The sequence below is a fragment of the Eptesicus fuscus genome, chromosome 3, assembly GCF_027574615.1.
Source record: "Eptesicus fuscus isolate TK198812 chromosome 3, DD_ASM_mEF_20220401, whole genome shotgun sequence".
Classification (NCBI taxonomy): Eukaryota; Metazoa; Chordata; class Mammalia; order Chiroptera; family Vespertilionidae; genus Eptesicus; species Eptesicus fuscus.
Window position 1 is genome coordinate 44,087,701 of NC_072475.1, and position 5,921 is coordinate 44,093,621.

Consider the following 5,921-nt stretch of genomic DNA (forward strand, 5'->3'; position numbering starts at 1 on the left):
GTTTTATTTTAGTACCATACTGTTTTGATTAATGTCACTTTGTAATATAATTTGAAATCATGAAATGTGATGCCTCTAGTTTTGTTTCTTTTTTTTTACAGAGAGGGTGGGAGAGAGAATAGAGAGATAGAAACACCCATGAGAGAGAAATATTGATCGGCTGCCTCCAGCATGCCCCTTACTGGGGATCTAGCTCAGTAAGGCATGTGCCTTGACCAGGAATAAAATATTGACCTCCTGGTTCATGGGCCGATGTTCAACCACTGAGTCACGCCGGCCAGTCCTATTTTTATTTTTTTAAGAGTACCTCCATACAGTTTTCCAAAGCCGCTAAACCAACTTACATTCCCACCAACAGTTACAAGGGCTTCCTTTTCCCACCAACAGTTATCTTTTTCTTGATGATGTAGTTTCTGCTGATAAATCTGATTATAATCTAATAAAGCTTCCTTCATAGGTTACTGTCTTTTTTCCCTAGACGCCTTGAAAATTGTTTACCATTAATTTTTGACAGCTTTAATGTTTTGTTAACGTCTTGAACTTGAATGTTTAGTTCCTTCCTTAGGTTTGGGAAGTTCCCTTCAATTATTTCTTTGAATAGGTTCTCTGTTCCTTTCCCCCTCTCTTCTTCTGGGATACCCATTATCCTTCTGTTGCTCTTTCTAATGGAGTCAGATAGTTCTCATAGAATTCTTTCACTAAAAAAAAGAAACCTTTGTTCTCTTTTACACCTGAGTCATATCTAGTAAGTACCATTTTTATCTTAACAGTTCAGCAGGTTGATAGAGGTTTTTCTTTTTTTCCCAGTAGATGGTGCTACAGCACTTTTTTTAAACCTGCACTAATTCTTTGGGGCTACAGTAGTTGTGGTGGTGGGGGTGTTGCTGAGGCCCTGGGGATTGCTACCTAGGTGACCGGGGTGGTGGGTATCCCTCCTGTATCTTGGTTGACTAGATCTCAGGGCACCACCACACTGGTTGGGGATGTAGTGGGCGAGGGTGAGGGGAACAGGTAGGCAAGCCCTCTGCTGCCATCTTGATCCTTATAGCTGCAGGCAGCACTGTGGTCTAGCTAGTCCAGACTCCTTTCCACTACCACTTCTGCAGCAGTGGGGGAGGGGGGAGTCAGGGGGCTTAATTCTTGATGCCTATAGTAGAAACCCTTACTTTCTGCTGGGTTGTAGTGTGAGGTTGCACCCCAACTATTTCACTGCTACTGCCTTATCTGGGGCCTAGGTGGCCAGGGAATTCTGTGGACACCTTCCCTGTCCTGCTGCCCCCATGTATTCCAGTATGTCCACTTTCAGACGTACCAGTATGTGGATCTCTCGTGTTGAGAAGAAACTTCACTGGATTACAGATGTCCACCCAGTTGTAAATTTAAAGGGGGATAAAGGTGTTTTCTAACTCAACCATAATGCTTATGTCCGTTATTTGTACTATATCTTAATTTCTTCCCTCCAAATTCTCTAACTTCTATTATTACCAATATCCTGAAATGATCTAATTCTTTACTATTATCACCAGACTAAGCCTCCACCAACTCAATTTAGGTTTTCCTACCCTGAAACTGGTTCTTTAGATTTATGCTTATGGGTTTCTGCTCCCGTAGGTTAATTCAATTTTGGTCTCTAATTTAGGGAGTAAGTGGTTTGTCCTGCGTCTTCACCTCTTACGGATTTAAAAAGAGCTGCTAATTTTTCAGTTTATTGATAGGACTGGAATGGCGATTTCCAAGCTCCTTACATGCTGGATTGGAAACGAGAAGTCATTCATTTAGCCTGAGCCAAGAATTATACAGTACAAATATAATTTTAAGATAACTCTTTATATTACCAGGAACAATCTTTTCAGGGAAAAGATAATTTTGTGAATCTAATAACCTTTTTAAGCCTTAATAAAATCCCAACCCCACCCCACATGCCCGAGACCCCACTCGTGACTATCTTCCATACTAGAATAGTACCGGTCTGTGGATGCCATTAGAGCTCTTTAGCTTTAATAAGCATGTTTTAAAACAAATTGTGTTGTAATAACCAAGGCCAAGCAGGCAATAAGCAACATGATTAAGGAATTAGTTGAGACTAATAGCTTCCATAGTAGAGGAACCCAGTTCCAAGTTGTCTCCATCTTGCCTCTTCTTTTCTCTCCTCTTCCCCATGTGGCTTATTATTGGGAATACTACTCCAGGTTATTAAAACCAGGAAGCTCCTGCTTCTAGTATTCAAAAGAAAATTGCAAGATGAGTCTGGGGAGAGATTTAATGAGTTGGAGGTTAACTAGATAGGGAGGCACTGAAGGATATGAAAGCAAAAAATGTGATTTACTTTTTAAGACAGTTTCACTGCTCAGTGGAGAATGGATTGGAGGGGACATGAATTCAGACTAGAAAGATGGCTACCAATTAGGCATCACAAATATATCAATGAAGATTCTTTTTTTATTCTCACCTGAGGATACTTTCCCCATTGATCTATTTGGAGTGGGAGGGATAGAGAACATCGAGACACATCAATTGCCTCCCAAAAGCACCCCGACCAGGGCTGGGGATCAAACCTGCAACCCAGGTATGTGCCCTTGACCAGGATTCAAACTTGTGACCCTTCAATTCATGGGCTGACATTCTAACCACTGAGACCCAACAGCCAGGGCATCAATGAAGATTCTTGATTGTAAATAAAAATCAATGCCAGTTGATTTAAGCAGTTTTTTTGTTTCAAGAAGCACATTTGGTAGTTTGCACTCAGGATAGCAAAGTTTGGAAGTTTATAGCCAGTCACATCCTAGTTCAGTGAGGTCATTGCCACTGAAACCTGGACACCACAGCTTGCCCCACTGCTGCCACTACACTAGAACTGCCTCACCCTCCAATCCAACCCCATCCCACATGCCCGAGACCCCACTCATGGCTATCTACCATACTAGAATAGTACCTGTCTGTGGATGCCATTAGGTTTGAGAGCTCATTTTCATATTCTTCACATATTGCTGGGCATAGTTGAGCCTTTATGTAACTGTCAACTCTCTCCTTCAACACTACCAATAGTTCCCCATTTCATCACAAAAGCAAGAATTTTCCTAGAACATGTGCTTATAAGATGCCTTGGTAAAACTAGTTTAGGTTCACCTTAAGCACAGGTCACTTACTAGAGTTTCTGGCCTTTTTAAAGGGTTGAACGTAATTCCTCTACTATCTGAGGCCTATGTTCATGAGAGCCAGGTTTTTGGTTATATAACGAAGACAGACCTTAGCTGGTTGGCCAAAGCAAATTGCTGATGTGTGCAACTCATTGATAAATCCAGTCACATTTATCCTCCAAAGTTAATTACATAAAAATTTTATGACATAATTTATCCTGGGCAAAACTGTCTAATTCAGAATTTCCCGTCTTATAAAGTTTAAATACTGATTAATGGGAATGATTAATGTTGAAGCATATTTTCTTTAACAGAATTTACAAACATTTCAGAAGGCTTAGGGTCCTCAAAGGCCCCCCGAAATTACTGTGGAGACTCTATTTCCTGAATAGTGTGTTCATGAGGCCCTTCACATTACAGATTTCAACTATTTTAATTCAGTGATCTCCAAATCAACTTATTACATCTGGTTTCATCTTAGCCCTGCAGCTATTAGCAATATATTGATAATATTGGCATATAAAAATCCTGGGTTCTTTTGCCTTCAAACAATGCAGGACTAATTTATTTTATCCCTAGATTATCTGCCATTCACTGCCTCCCATGATAATCTATGGCAATTAACCCAAGGGACCAGTTTAGAGTATGCATGTTTCTTCCATGAAACCAAATACCAGCACCACAGCACATGAATAGACTACAACTTCAAACCTTTAATCTATCCCTTATAATCACCCCCCCGCCCCTTTTCTGGATCATTCTACAACTCAATTGTATAAGCATGTAAGGGATCTATATATTTTTTAACAGCTACCAGAAGTACAAGAGGCATACGTTTGAGACACATTGCAAAGTTTGACAAATTAAGGCCTACAAATATTGTCTATGCTTCATTAACTGTATTTTTAATCATCCAGATTAGAGGCAGAATGGCATCATAACTATGAATACTGTGGACTGAGACTGCCTATGCTCTGATCCTGGCACTGGACCTTTAACAAATGTTTGACTTTAAGGTAAATACATTATGATTGCTACAGACTAAATGAATATATGTAAATGCTTTGTAACGTATATTGGACATACTGAAAGTACAGGCATACTCCTTTTACTGCATTTTGTAGAAACTGAGTTTTCACCAAAATCAAAGCAAAACCCGCCACCAGCAAAAAGATAGACTTGAAGGTTCAGGCAGTTGCCTTTTTTTTTTTTTTTTTAAGCAATAAAGTATTAAGGCATGTACATTTTCAAAAAAAATATTTTTATTGATTTCAGAGGGGAAGTGAGAGGAATAGAAACATCAATGATTAGAAAATCATTGATTGGTTGCCCCCTGCACGCCCCCCTACTGGGTATCGACGACACAACTCTAGCATGTGCCCTTGAGCAGAATTGAACCCAGACCCTTCAGTCTGCAGACCAACGCTCTATCCACTGAGTCAAACTGGCTAGGGCAGCATGTACATTATTTAAGACGATGCTATTGCACTTGGTAAGATCACAGTATACTGTAAACATGACTTTTGTTATGCACTGGGAATATATAATTAATTCAACTGTGATGTTCTAGAAGTGGTCGGCAAACTGCGGCTCGCGAGCCACATGCAGCTCTTTGGCCCATTCAGTGTGGCTCTTCCACAAAATACTTGCGGGCGCACACGTACAGTGCGATTGAAACTTTGTGGCCCACGTGCAGAAGTCTGCTTTCAGCTCTCAAATTTCAATCGTCGTACTGTTGATATTTGGCTCTGTTGACTGAGTTTGCCGACCACTGTTCTAGAACCAAACCTCTGATATGCCTGTACTGTATAAAGATCAGCAGGCTGCCCAGCAGTGGTTGAGTGTTGACCCATAAACCAAAAGGTCAGGTCATTGGTTTAATTCTGGATCAGGGCACATGCCCAGGTTGTGGACTCATTCCCTGATTGGGGGTGTGCAGGAGGCAGCTGATCGATGTTTTCCCTCTCCATATCCATTTCCCTTCCCCTCTCTCAAATCAATTAAAAGAAAAGATCAGCAGGCCAACAAAAGAGCATACCTATAGCAATTTCCACAGAATTGGCCACTATTTACATGTAATTCGGAAGAAACAATACTGAGAGCATGCATTTCAGGCACCCTCGGGATAAGGGTGAAGACTAGTTATTTAATACAATGCCAACCCCCAAGTAGAGAGGATCATTCTGGTTAAGTACTCCTTAGGTTAAAGTAAAATCTTTGTAAACTGAACTGTACCAGCATTTTACTTTTCATTTGCATTTATTTAACACAGTTCTCAAAACATTTGAGTGAAATTGGGCCTCCTCTGGTATGCAAAGGACCTGAAATAATATTTAAAAAATGAACAGGCAGTCTTCAGTTCATCCACAACACAGTAGTGTTTCTTTCTCCAAATTCTGAAGCACCCAGTTTCTTTCATGTAGTCTAAAAGCTAGAACAAGAGTACATTTGTGGTGGAATGTATTGTCACTTGCTGATAACCAGTTGAAATACCATCATTGAGAAATAACCTTTTAAAGCCATACACTGTGCCACTCTTTCCCTGCTATATAATACAGATTACATAAAGGCTGACAAATTCACATTAATATAAGCATTAAGCATTTGCTGTATTGAAAGATCATTAGTTCTAATACTAGCAGTACTGAGTTACAGAGCATAATTTTTAATATTTAGTTGCAGGTATATTAAGTATGGTAGGTTCCATGGACTAAAGGAAAATGAACATTTTTGTCTTCATATTTACTGACAACCTAGTCTGAACAATTCTGCTAAGCACTGATG